The sequence below is a fragment of the Trachemys scripta genome, chromosome 8 (assembly GCF_013100865.1).
Source record: "Trachemys scripta elegans isolate TJP31775 chromosome 8, CAS_Tse_1.0, whole genome shotgun sequence".
Classification (NCBI taxonomy): Eukaryota; Metazoa; Chordata; order Testudines; family Emydidae; genus Trachemys; species Trachemys scripta.
In genome coordinates, this window is record NC_048305.1 from 89,299,930 (window position 1) to 89,317,298 (window position 17,369).

General features: G+C 43.9%; 1 protein-coding gene across 4 annotated transcripts in view; it reads left to right on the plus strand.

Annotated features, from left to right (window-relative positions):
- The window catches only part of GNG12 (G protein subunit gamma 12), a 62,233-nt gene that overhangs the window by 11,155 nt on the left and 33,709 nt on the right, over nt 1-17,369 (plus strand). For 3 of the 4 annotated variants that reach the window (XM_034779178.1, XM_034779179.1, XM_034779176.1), the window contains 2 exons: nt 10,896-10,954; nt 14,005-14,127. The gene's annotated coding sequence lies outside the window, so the exon portion shown is untranslated. Of the gene's footprint in view, nt 1-10,895; nt 10,955-11,975; nt 12,162-14,004; nt 14,128-17,369 lie in introns of those variants that run through there. The other variant, XM_034779180.1, reaches the window with a different exon arrangement.

The following is a 17,369-nucleotide window of genomic DNA, read 5'->3' on the forward strand; positions in this document are numbered from 1 at the left end:
ATCAAGCGACAATTTTAAACATTGTTTGCCCCCATTGTTAATGAATGCAAAGTCAAATTTACCATTGCAGTGTTGCCTGCTCTATTATTTGAGTCTTGTGATATTTGGTGTTTTTCTTTAAGCTACAGCTGCTTCAACTAAAGGTATGTTTACTATGGCAGAGTAACATCACTGGCAGTTATAGCGCTGCTCAAAAAGCGCCGAAGAGAAACCGCTGTTGTGTGTTCACACTGTGAGCTGCCTGCGCAATAGCATGTTCACACTTGCGGCCCTTGCAGCAATATTCAGAGCAGTGCACTCCGGGCAGCTATCCCGCATAGCACCTCTTCCGCCACTAAGAGTTGTGGGAAAGTGGAGGGAGTCGCGGGGCATCCTGGGTCCTGTTCCAGTACCCTGTGATCCATTGCTTCGCATCCCAGCAATCCCTGTGCTTGTGTCCGCATTTGATGCCATCTTTCAATGGTTTGTGTACTGTGCGCTCTGTCTCTTTGGTCTGCAAGAATGGATCCCACGCTGCTGACCAATATGCTGCTCGCTTTCACTAACACTTCATGAGTGGCAGTGGAATTATTCCTTAAACTACAAAGGCAAGAGAAGTTTGACATTGATCTTGCCACACATAGTAGCTATGACACGAGATTGCTTGTGGCATTCACGGAGGAGCTGACCACAGTGGAACGCCGCTTTTGGGCTCGGGAAACAAGCACTGAGTGGTGAGATCACATTGTGATGCACGTCTGGGATGACAAGCAGTGGCTGCGGAACTTTTGGATGAGGAAAGCCAGATTCACGGGATTGTGTGGTGAGCTCGCTACAGCCTTGTGGCACAAGGACACAAGAATGAGAGCTGCCCTGCCATTGGAGAAGCATGTGACGATTACACAGTAGAAGCTGACTACTCCAGACTGCTATCGATTGGTCGCTAACCAGTTCAGAGTGGGAAAGTCGACCGATGGACTTGTGTTGATAGAAGTGTGCAGGGCCATTAATCGCATCCTGCTCTGAAAGACCATGACTCTGGGCAACATGTGTGACATTGTGCACAAATGGGCTTCCTTAACTGCAGAGGGGTGATAGATGGCACACATGTTCCAATTCTGGCACCAGATCACCTACCTACAGAGTACATTAATCGGAAGGGGTATTTCTCTATGGTTCTCCAGACGCTTGTGGATTACCGTGGGCATTTCACGGACATTTACGCAAGCTGGTCCGGAAAGGTGCATGATGCACGCATCTTTTGGAACACTGGCCTGTTCAGAAAGCTTCAAGCAGGGACTTTCTTCCTGGACCCAAAGATCACTGTAGGGGAAGTCAAAATGCCCATCGTGATCCTGGGAGACCTCGCCTACCCGTTAATGCCATGGCTTATGAAGCCAGGCATGGGGAACCTTGAGAGCAGCAAGGAGTGATTCAACAACAGGCTGAGCAAGTGCAGAATGACTGAGTGTGCTTTTGGACATTTAAAGGCCCGCTGGCGCTGTCTATGACAATACTCCTATGCTTATAGCCGTGTACTGTACGCTCCATAATATTTGTGAAGGGAAGGGTGAAAGTTTCACTCAGGGCTGGACCACTGAGGCTCAGCACCTGGAGCCTGAATTTGAACAGCCAGAGACCAGGGCTACTAGAGGGATGCCTTGAGGCAGCAATTTTAAGCTGAAAGCCACTAATATTTGTTGCTGTGCTTGGGATGTTAGGAGGTGATTGTGATTGGTGCAGACAGTGCACTATGAAGGTTTAAGAAAATTGCCTGTTGCTTTGCAGGGGTCTTTTTGCTTTCAATTAAGGGACTAAAGATTGCTTTCAAACCAAAACAATTCTTTTATTTAAAAAACAACAACCAGAGGAGAGAGACAAACAAAAAAACACATCAGCACTGTGGATGATATGTGGGGGAGGGAGAGTCCCAGGAGGAGGTGAGGCCCTGGGACGGTTAAAGATTTGTGTTTGTCCAGGAATCATATCCAACATTGTCCTTTGGAGTACAGTGCAGCGGTTACTGTACTTCAGCAGGGCCAAACTGCAGAGGGATGGGTGTTGAGTGCAGTGAATAGTGGGAGTCTGCAGGGCTGGACTGTGACGGGGCACGAGTGGAATGCAGCGGGTACAGACTGGAGCCAGGAGGTTGATAAGAGTGTGTTGGCGGTGTCTGGGGGGGTGCATGGGAAAGAATTGTGCGACAGTGGCTGCAGAGGAGGCCGGACATGGAGCTGCTCGGTTTGCAGTGCTTGGAACATGTCCGCTTGGCGCTCCATAATATTTAAGAGACGCTCCGTGGCTTCATTCTGGCGAGCTCCGTTCTCCTTTTGGTCCCTCTTCTTGCTGTCCTGCTACTCCTTCAATTCCTGTTTTTTGGCTGCAGCGTCATCATGACATCACACAGAAAGTCCTCTTTAGTTCTTCGTGTCCGCTTTATAATTCTGCGCAGCTGTTCAGCCAGCGATAAAGAGGGAGGCTGGGCTCCCGAGATCATATTTGTGAAGCCAAAATGCAACATTTTACAGAAGCAGTATTGTTTGAATCAGTGGTCTGTGTGTTGCAGTGATTTAAAACACTGCCACTATTCACATACCTGTCACTAACTGGCTGATCCCAGGCAAGCACACATGAGCCACAAGACCCCCAAAATGGTGAGTAACCGCAGGGGAAATCAGTGTTCCAGGACCATATGTACACTGGGCATGTGGCTCTTGGGGAGAGCCAGCACTGTAGGGGAGGCCTTATAATCCTTACTGTCCCCACATTTTCCAAAGGCTGTGTTCATTATGGAAGATATCTCTTTGCTGAGGGTGAGCAGGGAATCAAGGGAGGGTCTTCTCCAAGGCTGAGGCGTCCGCCCTGGCCCTTTTTTTGCAGGTCGCCTATGTGCAGTGACGGCAGAGGGGCGCGGGGAAGTTAAATCATGTGGTGGTTTTAAACAAGTAAACAAAACAAAAAAAACCTTTTAGTCACTAGAAACTTGGGCTGGTTTTGAACTGCTGACTTAAAGGCAAAAAGTTTTGTGCACCATTAATCAATTCCTCAGTCAATCCCTTTTAATTCATTTTAAGTTAAAATTTTCACCTGTGATGTGAAACACGACAGACATACTTTCCATTTAATTGTTCTCACTGTTTCTCTTTCCCATTTACTTTATATATTCCTTTCTTTCTTTTTCTGTTTGTGTTCTCTACCTCCTTCCCTGTATTTTCTGTTCCACTCTTCCCCGTCTCCAAAATAATCTCTGTGCTCTACTTCTCTTTTCTTTCTTATCCCATTAATCTATACCATCTACAATCATCCCATGTACTCAATCATCAACCTCTTTTATGCAAAGGACTTTCAAAATGTAGCAGAACACCTAACAGCACAACAGCGCGAGGACTAAACTGAGGGGTGAGGGGCTATTATCCAGGGACAAAGCTCAGGTGAGAAGCCAAGGGTAGTTAGATTCATACCAAGGTGCTATCCCTGAGTCCTCTGAACAGAATCCTGTTTTGTAGCTTCTGACTAGCAAGTGTTGAATAAATAGATTCAAAACCCTTCCCTATGCACAAACCTGGCTGCTGAAAAAAAGAGAAAATGCTTATATTCGTATTTTTCCCCCTTCCACTTACTCCAGAAGTTCCTGGGTACAACATAGGTGGAGGGAAATAAAGAGAAATCTCTTCTTCCTCTCTGACTGCATTTTTAAGTCCTTCTTGCCAGTGAATAGATCCAGTGTCTGTCTCTGCTATTGCTCATAGCCTTCTTCAGCAGCAGCAGCATGAAATTCACTGCGCTGGGTAAAGGAGTCTTTTGTTCCCATTTTCCGTTTTACTCCTGCTAAGTTTTTGTTTGTTTTTTGTTTTAAACCAGTTCCCCTTCCACTTATTTGCAATGAAACCCTCTCTCGTTATGGGAAGGTGGTTTCTGCCATTAGGATGATCCAGTTGGCTGTCAGTCAGGGCATGAGGCATGTCATGTCATTCTGATGCCAGGCTAATGTGGTTTAAAATAACCCTGACCAGCCCTTTAAACCTGGTTCTGAAGTACCATATTGATGGGATGTAGGGCAGCAATTTGGCTAATACAGACATGCAAGTAACAGAGCAAGATAAATATTGGATTATATGATGTTTGCCACCACTTACAGTATTTAATGTTTGTGTGGTGAGCCAGGTCATTTGAGGGCATCTTGCTCATGTACCACTACATCTGGGGACACGGTAAGAATATGGGGCCCAAAAATAGAAGGGAGGAGGCTGGAGCATTACAGGGACAACAGAAGCCCATGCCTGCACCTCTGGGATCTGCATTGCCTCATTGCCCTAGATGATGTGCTGTTCAGGGGTCAGCCCCCTGTTGTGACCTGATAGTTTTTGCTTGATAGGAAACAAGTCCCAGACACTGAGGAGTGCCTCTTTGTGAAACAAACAGCTACAAATCCTGATCCGCCTGGGACAGTTTTTAAAATGGCTAAGCTTTTGGGAGGCCCCTGAGTTACTGGCTGTGGCGGCTGATAGAGCCGTGCAGGCTCCTGGGGAACAGGTTTGTGCAGTGCCAGGTAGCAGCTCCATACCTGGGGTTCCCAGTGGTGCCCTGCTTCCCCCAAGTGAGGTGAGTCCACTGGCTTCAGATCCCGCATTCCATGGTGGTGATACTGAGTCTCAGCCTCAGGCTGTTCCACTGCCTACTCCTCTGAGGATGGATCTGATTGATGTGCCCGCTACTTCTCCTATGCCTCATCCCTTTTTGAATGGGGATGCTGCAGCAGGAGCCCAATATTCTTCTGTGTTAGTGGAGTCCAAGGGAGATGAAGAAGATGATGATGTCTCTGACTTCTTGCTGGTCCCTGATGTTCTCACCAGTCAGCTGGACAGGAAGGGTGGTACAGCATGCAGGAGGTGAGTGACTTTTGAGATGACACTGAAGGGAAATGGGGAATTGAGGTTGAGGCCTGTTTCCTTGATCTGCAGTGCTTTGTTCATCTGGCCGCTCTTGTTTTGAGCGATACCTCATTTGATAGCAGGAAATGTTTCCATCTCAAGAAGTAGGTAGGCAAGGTCAGAAAGCCGGGACTGTTCAGGGCGATAAAACTCCCTTGTGGCTCACGTATCTCTGGGTCCTCCCACTCTGCATTGTTTCTCTCTGCTCTCTATCTTTATCCTTCTAACTTCTATGGTGCTGCTCAACCCCAGCTCTCTGAATATTAATGGGTACCAGGGTGGTTGTTGAAGGGCACAAGTTCTTGAGCTTCTCTGATAAAACCTGGCCAGTCTTTTTTGCAAGAGATTTGTTTTGATCCTGATGACCAGAAAGCTATCTGAATGAAGGGGAAGGTTGTTTGAGCCATGGCTGTGATGTCAGTGCTAGGGTGTCTGTACTTTTCTCCCAGAGTGCAGCTTTCCTTTGTGAAGGAGATTGTGCAAGGTCAGATCCTCCAGATGGAGGTGTGCATTGGTGCTGTGGTGCTTAGTTTTTTTTACTGTCTGTGCCCATACTATGGGGCAGGACCATGTTTCCTTTTTGCAGGTACCCAGTTCCTACTTGGCTGTGGTCCTCAATGCTACTATTGTCTGCAGGGGTGGGGATGATGACTTCATCTGTACTGTATATTGTTTTAGACAGGAGCCCTCCGGAGCCACATCCTCAGCTGGCCAAGGAGCTGTATTGTCTCGTGTAGAATTTTGGGTTAGTGGATGACTGGAGGTTCTCTCATGCCACTGTTAGGCAATACTTAGGCTCAAAGGCCACCCCAACCACATCTCTGGGGCTAGGCTGGATTTCTTTTATGCTGTAAAGTCCAGCATGATTGTTCGTTCAGTTCTGCTTGTCTCCCACTCACTTGGCTGACCATCACTATGTCTCTGTCAGTGTTTCTCTCCCCTATCCTGCCTGTGCTTCCTGCTGGTGTTTTTATCACCAAATTGTTTCAGGGCCTGAATTTCACCCAGGCATTAGCTGTGTTTTGGGAGCATTGGCGGCAGTAGCAGAAGTCCTTCTAGGAGTCCTTGAGACAGCGGCAGAACATGAGAGGTCCAAATGCAATTGTTTTGCCAATGTTACACCCAGGCTGCTGTAAGGGCCTTGTGTCATGCTGAGTACCCTGGAATGGGACATCGTGGATCTTCATGGCAGCCTTGATGTTGGGAACCTGATATCAAATATGAGCCTCCAGAGCGCTTGCTGGAGGAGAACATTGCAGGGAGCTCTGGTTTGGGCCCATTTCCCTCAGCTGCATGACATGAGAAATTTCTTTGGTTTGGAGAGGAACACTGTGGACTGTCAGCAGATTCACTGTCTCCAGCTGCCCAGGGCATGTCCAACATCTGATTCTGTGGAAATCCAGAAAGCATCTGTATCCTTCTGTAGTGCTTTGTACTCACTTGAGTCCTGTGACATGCTGGCAGTGGTGGAGCTGCACCATGGGTTGCCCTGTCTCGCTAGTGAGGAACAACAATGTCTGGAGCCCTTCTGTCCTTGCAGGAGCTCTATTGTGGTCCAGCAGCTCTCTACAGGCAAAGCCTCAGGAATAGATGGGCTGTTGTCTACATTTTAGGATCTTATTGGTCCTGATATTTTTCTGAGTGGTTTCTGGAGTGCTTCCAGAGGAAGGAGCTGTCCCTCAGTTGTCACGGGGCAGTGATTACCCTGCTGCCCAAGAAATGGGACCTCTATGATGTGCGGAACTGGAGACCTATTTCCCTTCTCTGTCCCAATTACAAGATCCTATTCTATCCTATTTGGATGCAGTGTTTCATTTTTTTCCTCAATTGTTCCCATTTGATTAATCTCTTTGGGTTTTTGCGGTAGCTTTTCAGTTGCTGGGAACTGTTTTCCTCCAAACTTGAGTTTATTCTGGGAGTGCAATACACAGCCTGTTTGTGTGTGTGTGTGTGCTGGTGTTACTGTATCAGGCCAAACTGGTCATTCTGAACTTTCCCAAGGACAAAGTGACAAGGGTAAAGGGGTGTGATGTGCTGGAGTTGTTCTGCATGCTGATCGTTGCCTGGCTGTGGGTTTACTTCTTTTTATAAGCTCACTTTGAAGCCTGGATATGTTTTGATTCACCTGATGTATTAATAATGTCTTGAGCAAACTTGATTCTGGTGACGCCATAGTGATCCATCTGTAATGTTTGTTCGGGGTGGGTTTATTGCTATTTATTCCTTTCTTTATGTATATTTAACGTATTTAATGACATTTTGAATATATTTAAATGTAATTTTTTTTTTTTACAGTGAATAAAGGTGTTGTTCACATCTCTCCTCCCCCTCTCCCCTACCCTTCCCGTGCCCCAGACCTAAAGACCTTCCTGAATCCTGACAAACATTTCTTGGAAACTGATTTATGGAGATTAAACTGATACATCTGCACAAAACATTCTGGTTTCAACGAAAACCTATTTTGCTGAAATGACAGTTCTGATTGGCTCTAAGTTCTGAATAGGCACAGAACCTGCCCAGAGGTCTTTCTCACTGGTGCAGTTTATGTGCAGATTTGGCAAAAAAAAAAGCACTGCATTGGTTCACACTCACTTCACATTTGGAAGGTTTTGTTCTTTGCCATAAGTGCTAGGAACTTAATTAAAAAACAATATAAGCTTTCATTTTTTATGAATTGACACTAGCAGTTCATGGGAGAGGTCCTAAACAAGCCATTGTTTCTCTTGGAAGTACAGCAAGACTTCTTGGCAGAGTGAAAAGCACCAGTCATCAATTACATAACTGAGTGGCACAGGGCACATTTTCTTCCTTTTCTTTTAACCATTTCTGAAAACATATTGAAGACGACGGGGGGAAAACCTCTAACCAATCAAAAGGACATAAATGTAGTGGTCAGAATGTGTCCTTCAACCCATGTAAATTTGTTGTATCAACTATCTGATGCCACATCACAGTGAGAACTAAGGTGGCTGCATGAGCTAGAAACGCAGAGCATCGCTTAACATCGTGTCGCTTAAAGTCGCATTTTTCAGGAGCATCACTACAATGTTAAGCGAGGAGTTACTGTATAGATGTCTGGACTTGGGCTGGAGCTTGAGCTCTGGGACCCTCCCCCCCTCACAGGGTCCCACTACCCAGGCTTGGCTGGAGCCCAGACATCTACACTGCAGTTCTATAGCCCCTCAGCCCCGTGAGCTTGCTGATAAGGGCCAGCTGCAGGTGTTTTATTGCAGCATAGACATACCCTAAGGCTTTGTCTACAGTCCAACATTTCTCAAATATGGCTGCATGTGGCCTCCAGGGGCTTTTTGTGTGGCCAAAGATTCCTAGGCAATGATGGGGAGGGAGGCAAAGCAATGTTAACAAACATACAGATATCATTTTTCACAGAAACAGACTTGCTAGCTAGCAAGTTTATAAAAAAAAAAAAAAAAGCATAAGAAGCAACAACAACAAAACAAGAACGTGCAAATCACATTTGTTTCTATTCTGTTTAGATCCAGTAAAGAATAGAGACAACTGTACATTATTTTTATTATTGAGTCTGCAATAATAACCTACATAAATAAATTATGATTTGGATGTGTATATGTGCAAATTTATTTGTTTTTTTTCTTTAAAGTTAATTAAGTATTTTAAGAAAAATTGTCAGAATGGCCACCAGCAAGAGTTGGTGGCTGCACTCTGAGGCCACCAAACAATTTCTTGTGAGACCCCCTGGTCTAGATGAGGATTTAAGGGAACATTGTTAGAAGGTGTTAGCCAGCACCTTTTAATGAACATATTTGAAAGTCTCTAGCATAGACAAAGCATTGCATACTCCTAATATGGGTTAAAATGGCATTAAAACATAGGTTCCCCACTTCAACCTGACCGGTTTAGCATGTGTTACAGGCAGTGTGCCTTGTTTACACTAGGCAGCTAGAATGTGATAGCTAACACCGTCTAACAATGTACTTTTAAATCCTAGGTTAGACAAAGCCAGTAAACCTTCCACCTTCACTAGGAACTCAGCTTTGGGAGCAGTGAGTTTCAGAAAGGACAAATTTTTATGCATCTAAAAATTATGATTTCCTTAAAACGTTGATAGAGGGTTACTACAACTACTACTACTCCTTTAAAAAAATAAAAATAAAAAGTGATAGTGAGTGCAGCAACTTGCCAAAAACATTACACCAAAAGCAAAGGGGGAAGAATTATACCCATGATCCTTAGTTATGATGTGAGAAAACAAAAAATATGTAGAACACTCTAAAAAGGTTTCCCTCCCAATTATTTAAATCATGGTTTTCTCACTGATGATGCCTGAAACCAACCTGTCCCTCTTCCCTGGGATGCCTGAAACTGACCTTTCCCTCTTCCATTGCTTGTGCACTGAGGTTTATTGGCTCTGCTCTGATAGTGCAGAAAAATTATTTCTAGGCTTCTAGCTAGAAGTGTTTCTACTCTGTTCTAGCATACACTTTTATTGTGCACTTATGCATTTTTCTTTGATTTAAAAATAATCTCTCCCAAAATGAAAAATTAATATAATTTTTTTGTTCTACACATTAAACCTTATCAAAATCTTTTAGCTAAAAGCTTAAATTTTTCGCTCATTTTTATCATAATATTTAAAGTGAGACAGAATATGTAAAATGTCAATAATTGTGGTAGGGGAGTGAGTAGCTTGATTGTTGCTAAAGGCCTGATGCTGGGAGGGGCTGAGACTCTCTTTACAATCAGGTTCAATAGTCAATAAATAGGAGCAGGAACAGGGATGAAATCCTGACCCTGTTGTAGTGAATGGGAGTTCGGCCATTGACTTCAATGGGGACCAGGGTTTCAGACACTGAGGCTACGTGTACAACACAGAGCCTATGCTTGCATAGCTGTGTTGGTTAATCCCCTAATATAGATGCAGTGTACACTCAAAGAAGGACTATTTCTACTAGTGCAGGAACACCACTGCCTCAAATGATGTTAGCTACCTTGACAGAAGCAGGGGCGGCTCTATGTATTTTGCCTCCCCAAGCACGACAGTCAGTCGGCTTTCGGTGGCATGCCTACGGGAGGTCCGCCGGTCCTGTGCCTTCGGCGTATCTGCTGCTGAAACCGCGGGACTGGCGGACCTCCCGCAGGCATGCTGCCGAAGGTAGCCTGACTGCTGCCCTCACGGCAACTGGCACGCCGCCCCCCGCGGCTTGCCGCCCAGGCACGCACTTGCTGTGCTGGTGCCTGGAGCCGCCCCTGGACAGAAGCACTCTTCTGTCAACAGAGCTGTGTCTACACTGTGTGTTTTGTGAGCATAGCTGTCAGACAGGGATGTGACTTTTTTCACAACCCTGACTGATGTAGCTATGCCGATATAAATTTTAAAAGTAGACCAAGCTCCAGTTGACTTTTCAAAGAGGCCTGGGTTCAGATCATTTTTCAGAATTATAGAAGTAGTATTATTTTTTATGATTGCTTTAGTGTCTCCTATATGCTAGGCACTTCCCAAACACAAGATGCTGTTCCTGCCCCATAGGGCTCTCAGTTGGAAAAGACAAGGAAAGTATGAAGAGTTGGGAGATAGATAAAACATACGAAGGATTATTTGTTAAGTAGATACCATGTGTGCTCACTGGCCCTCTATTTAGCTATTATCTGTTGGCTAGATAAATCTGTTCTGGTTTCTTGTAGACATAACAGTAGAAGTTGGACTGAAGGAGAGATGTAAAACTGTTCCTCTTGGCGGGTTCTTTGGGAACTTCCTGATTTTTTTCCACTCATCTTTGAGAAAACTTCCTGTGCTGTGGCCATAGCCACATAGGTTTATGCTTTGGGAGGTGAATACAGCGTGTGGTTGTTTGATTTTTGTGTGTTTGTTTTTTATTTTGCCTGTATATAAGGAAACTTTCAAAATATTGTAGTCTTTGTAATAAGAAATGTCAGTGTTTGATTCTAATCTTTGGCTCTCTTATACTATGGGTATATCTATATTTTAATTTTACTGTGTTACAGATTTACTACGCTGATTAAACCTGAACAAGCTGGGACAAGTGGAAAGACCGCTTGTCTAGGTAAGTTTTCAGCACACACCCTTTTCTGTCTTTGATAGCAAAATAGAAAAAGGCACGATATTCAATTTCTCAAACCAAGTTGCCTTAATTTTGCTCTGGAGTAAAATAAAATCAGCATCTATATTTGGCTCTGAATTTGAACATTCTTGTTGCTCTGGAATAGTTTGCATATCCTACTTGGTTGGGAGGCAATAGTAGCGACTGAATCTCTTTTTATTATGAAGAACCTATTATGAGTCATCAGTGTGATGCTGTTGCAAAGAAAGCAAACATGATTCCGGGATGTATTAACAGGTGTGTTGTGAGCAAGACACGAGAAGTCATTCTTCCGCTCTACTCTGCACTGGTTAGGCCTCAACTGGAGTATTGTGCCCAGTTCTGGGCACCGCATTTCAAGAAAGATGTGGAGAAATTGGAGAGGGTCCAGAGAAGAGCAACAAGAATGATTAAAGGTCTGGAGAACATGACCTATGAAGGAAGGCTGAAAGAACTGGGTTTGTTTAGTTTGGAAAAGAGAAGACTGAGAGGGGACATGACAGCAGTTTTCAGGTATCTAAAAGGGTGTCATAAGGAGGAGGGAGAAAACTTGCTCACCTTAGCCTCGAAGGATAGAACAAGAAGCAATGGGCTTAAACTGCAGCAAGGAAGATTTAGGTTGGACATTAGGAAAAAGTTCCTAACTGTCAGGGTGGTTAAACACTGGAATAAATTGCCTAGGGAGGTTGTGGAATCTCCATCTCTGGAGATATTTAAGAGTAGGTTAGATAAATGTCTATCAGGGATGGTCTAGACAGTATTTGGTCCTGCCATGAGGGCAGGGGACTGGACTCGATGACCTCTCGAGGTCCCTTCCAGTCCTAGAATCTATGAATCTATGAAAACCTACTAAACAAATTAAATGTATTGGATGTTCATTCTTTCCTCATATTTTCCATGCTTTTATCTTCTCTAATTTTTCCATTTTCTTCTGTTCATTTCTCATCTGTCTTTTCCCTTGCTTCAGCCTTTTTCATTTTCCTTCTTTAGTTATTCCCTCATGTCTTCCCCCTGCAAAATATCCTCTCACACATCCACTCTCAATCCTTTTTCTCCCTTTTGCTCTGCCACAATCATTCCTAATGCCCAGCAACAGTCCAGTGCTTACAAGGTGCAGGAGAGGTGGTGCAGGGGAGGAGGACAGAAATATGGATGGCACTTCCAAGTCTAGGTCAGTAACTGCCTGCATATGGTAGCATGACAGCCAAGCTTCCTGTAGACTTGCCACTTGCAGCAGCACTCAGAGTCTCAGACTCTGCTCACATCTGATTGTACAGCCTTGTCGGTGCTATGCAAACTTTCTAAAAACTTTCCACTTTAATTAACACTTGTTTAGCTTCACTGGTGTTAGCATATTAGGAGACTTGGTATAGGTGGGCTGCTGGCATCTTTAACATAGTGTCATAACTCTTCTCAGAGCAGCTCTAATCAACACTTGTTTGTTAATAATAATTAATAATAAAAGAATCAGCAGCAGCTGGTATCCCATCATACTAAGACTTCCAGTGATGCTAACACTAGTGGAGCTGAACAGATGTCAGCAATGATGGGAAACTTTAAGAAGATTTCCATAGAATAGGCAAGGGCCTATGTCTGAGGAAGAGCTGGCTCATAGGGTTGCGGATTGTGAGATTTAATTGAGTGGGGATATGATCACTCGGTAAATCTGTGGCTGGTCCCTGAGGTGCGCACATGCTTCCCAGCTCACTGTCAGTTCCAAAAATTCAGTTATCCATCCAGTCTACTGGGGTTTACAAAAATCAAGACTAAACAATGTCTTCTGTAAAACCGACAGGAACTTTGTCAGTTTTCAGGGATACTTGGTTGCTCATTTATTTATAAAACCCTGAAACTGTGTGTTGTTAATTCACATAATTACAGGGTGGGTGTGATCATGGTGGACAAGAGTCAGTTTGTCTGGCTTTCCTAAGGGGAAGTGGGTAGGCAGAAGTTGGCAAACGGTTTTTATAGGTATTATTTTTATTAGGGTACTATCTCGTGTGAAATCAAGCACTCAGATAATACAGTGATGAAGGCCATATAAAAACCTAGATACATTACGCATTATGGACCATACCTCCAAAACCAGCAGTGATGGCTGTTCTGGGGAGGCGGATGAGAGAGAGTAAGAGAGCATGCGCAGAATCAGGCATGTCAGACATCTGATCAATACCAGTTCAGCTTGAATAAAAATGTAGTGACCTGGACCATACTTCATTTTTCTGTGTGCTGCTCTGATGCGTGAATTTCAGGAAACAACGTCCCTGTTCCAGTGTTCTTAATGGTAATTTCTGAGCGTCATCTGCTACTTTGGATGGAGTTCTTCTCCCAATCCGACAAATGATGCTCCTTCTGGTCATAGGCGCCAACTTCTCCTGGCGCTGGTGGGTGCTCGCACCCCCACTCCACACCTGCCCTGCCCCCTTCTGCCCCACCCCCATTCCAATCCCTTCCCCAAAGTCCCCACCCCAACTCTGCCCCTTCCCTGCCCCTATTGGACCCCTTCCCCAAATCCCCCTCACTTCCCCCGAGTGCGCCACATTCCCGCTACTCCCCCCTCCCTCCCACAGCTTGTTACGGCAAGCCTGGGAGGAGAAGCAGGGACGTGGCGCGCTCAGGGGAGGAGGCGGAGGGAGGAAGGGCGGGGAGCTTGGCTGCTGGTCCACCAATTTTTCCCCGTGGGTGCTCCAGCCACGGAGCACCCACGGAGTTGGTGCCTATGCTTCTGGTTTGCTCATTCAGTTTTCTGGCAGTCAGTCAGTTGCAGATGACTTCCTGATTTGTCTGCTAAAATAAATTTATTTTGTTTGACAGTCTTGAAATACAACACTTCTTTCTATATGGGTTTCTCTTCCTTGTCACAGCACCAATAAAATGGTCAAAAGTAAAAGCTTTGATAAATTCATAAAACCTGGACTTTGCATTTATGTAGTGCCTTCCAAACAAGGACCTTGAATACTTGACAAATAGCTTCCCGTCAGCCCTTTCAAGTGGATGTTATCCCTGTTTTACAGGTTAAAGAATTTGCCCAAGGTAACACACCCACAGTGTGGCGGAGCTGGAAACCGAACACAGATCTCCTGACTCCTACTCTGGTGTTTTTTCCACAGGACCATCTCTGCCCTACATGTTGTAAGGTAAGCTATTTTTGATAGAGAGAGAGAGAGACTTATTTATAAATTAAAGTTGTTTATAGGTACTTTTAGAAGACCGGAAAACTTTCCAATTGTCGATTAGGCTGACAGCACCATCTGGAGGTTTAATTGGTATGTTCCTTAGAGAAAGATTTAGAGAAATCTCACTACAATTTGAGGAGTACGAATTGTTCTTATAAATGACATTTTGTTGATATTACCTGAATGAGATAATTTACAGTGGTTTCAAAGTAACCAGGTCTAGGGGTCAACTTTCACTTTGATACTTTTATTTACTGTAATGGTCTGAGTTTTCGGAATGAGATCAGTAAAAATGGAGGGGGAAAAAGACCTAATTTTCTCCACTATTTGCACCTCCACCAAACAGTTGTGCTTGACAGAATTGCACATGCCATTCATCCCCCAGATGTGCTAAAGGACAGCTTGACCTTAAAAAGCCTAAATCACAGAAGTAGCTCCATTAGTCAGTGAGACTACTTGCATAAGAGCTACTCTTGGGAGTAAGGCTTTGAAGAATCCAGTCCTTAACTGAGTATCCAGTATGCTGAATCTTGTTGAGAAAATTGGAAGTAAATACCTTATTCTTTCCTTCACTTCCTTACACCTGAGTAGGGTTTTTTATGCTATTCAGGAATACCGCCAAACTAAAAGACAGGTAAAAATGATGCTTAATTTTTTCAAATGAATAATCACTCTGAATAATCTCTTGAAAGCAAGAATCTGAAATCTGTTTCCTTATAAAAAGGGATCTCTCTCATTGTGCACATGCACTGAACTGATTGACTTTGGAAAAGTTACTGTACCTCTGTGTGCCTCAGATTTTTCAATCTATAACATGGGGAACATGATACTTTTCCTTCATAAGTGTTTTGAGGTCCACAAATGAAAAATGCGATACAAGAGTTAAGTATTGTTGTACTATTTATTATGGAAGTGGTTGTGAAATGTATTAATATACATCAGAATCTAAGCAAGACGTAAACAGGGGTATTCCAGTCCCATGCTTAAACCACTGATTTCAACTCTCTTTTGTATAAAACCATATCTCAGTGCATTTATTTCCATTTCACATTGCATACTGAAATTTACAGTCTCTTATACTGTACAGTACATATTAGACTCAAAATCCTTTTGGGATAATCATAGGACATATGAAAAATATTTTGTGCATTTAAAATTTTTCTATGAAACAGAAAATGGAAAATCTTTAAAAGGTGCAAAACAGCAGGGATTTTGTAGAGCTTTTTTTATTTGACTATAAAAGCTTTACGTTGAAAAGCGTGCATTCAAAAAAAATCGGTCTACTCAATCCCCACTAGTAAACCATTGGCATTATTATTAATAATCCATTGTATTGGTGTAGCACCAAGAGTCTGGGAGGAGGGGTGAGGACAGCCCTGCTCTCACCCTGTTATATGGGGTAAAACAGCTGGAGTGACATGAAGGGGCTGTAGAAGTCCTGGCACAGGCAATGCAGAAGACAGCCAGAAGGCTACCTTCTGAAGACTCCACTGCAAGCTCTGTGTTAGGGTGGGATCACAACATGCAGTGTAGTAGATTCTAGACAGCACTTAAGACAACTAGGGAGGCTTCTGAAACTTAGTCCCTAAGGGCTGTCTTAAATTACTCTCTAGGACCTGTTTCAGAGTAGCAGCCAGGTTAGTCTGTATCCGCAAAAAGAAGAGGAGTACTTGTGGCACCTTAGAGAATTTGTTAGTCTCTAGGGTGCCACAAGTACTTCTGTTCTTTTTTCTCTAGGACCTCTGTCCCCCAAAACAATGCAGGATCAGGAGGGCAGAAAGGTGGCTCAAGGCCACCTTAACTATTCCCTTCCCCAGGGCTGCGTGTTCTGGCACAGCACAGAATCTCACCCTTAAGCTCCATTGTGCTAGGAGCTGTACATTCATATAACAGACAATCCCCTCTCAAATAGCTCATAATCCAAGTGATTGTAAGGCATCTTGTTTTTTAATCCATGTTTTATTTTAGCATCATATCCTGTATTTCTCAATGAGGACAAAACTTTAAGGTTTCTTCTCAACACACAGTTTTTCTATTACACTAATCTCTTTAATGTAACTCAAAATAAAAATATAAAATAAAAGACTACAAATTCCAAGTATCAGTTTTGTTGATAGTCTGATACATCTGACTTATTTGCTATCCACTAGGTGTCACTCTTGTTCTAATATTAGGAAGGCAGTGAAAACCCTTGAGTTTACAAGGAAGTGAAAGAAGTAGAAGCCTATGTACGAGAGAAACTATGTTTTAAGATTTTCTGTCTGCATTCAATATTAGAAATGAGGCTAGCTATGTGACAGCTGAGCAAGCCTGAATCTGATGTTCAACTCTGAAATAACAGAGGTTTCTTTGAGAAGATGCAAGAGATCTGTTAGCTGGGCGGGGAGTCATTATCAAACGTCCATAGCCTACTAAAGACTGTTACACTGGTGACAGCGACTACGGTGGATGATGTCACACCAGGCGTGTGGTGAAGTTGCCAGATAGGAGTCAATCCTGTGAATCCATGAATCTCTGGGGTGGCCCCGTGGGTGGCGCCAGGAAATGTCAGGGCATGCACCACTTCACGTGTTGATGGAGAGTGTGAAAGCATGGTATGCTGGGGTATTTTTGTCCATCCTGGCAACGTGGCTGAAGAGCAAGCAATGCTGCTTTTGGATATAACGAGGGCTTGAAGGAAGGCCAGATATTTGCAAAACTGTGACATTTCACACAAGTTCCAACTACTTTATGCTCAGGATTTGGTGCTGACAGCACATATGGAATGCCTCTAGCTGCTCCAAGTGTGCTTGTAGGAAGTGTGACACTGGAAGACCAGATGTCAGCTCATGCCAAGGCCCCTAGGCCTCACTGAATATTGACAAATGTATAGCTGGAAACCAGTCTGCTCAGCTGTGTGTGAGTACTGTTAAAATAGATTTTAGAGTTATAAGAATGTGGTTAGTCTTTATAAAATGCTTGTAGGATGCTGTATGTAGTTATCTTATAACTGGGATGCAGATATAAGTAAGATAACATTTAAGTGTTCGCAATTGTAAAAATGTTTGCTCAGGCTGTAAACCCCCACAGTCAAGTGAGATACTAGTTTACCACATGAGGTGTCCAGGGCCACCCGGGGGAGGGGGGGGGCAAGTGGGGCAATTTGCCCCAGGCCCTGCAGGGGCCCTCATGAGAATATAGTATTCTATAGTATTGCAACTTTT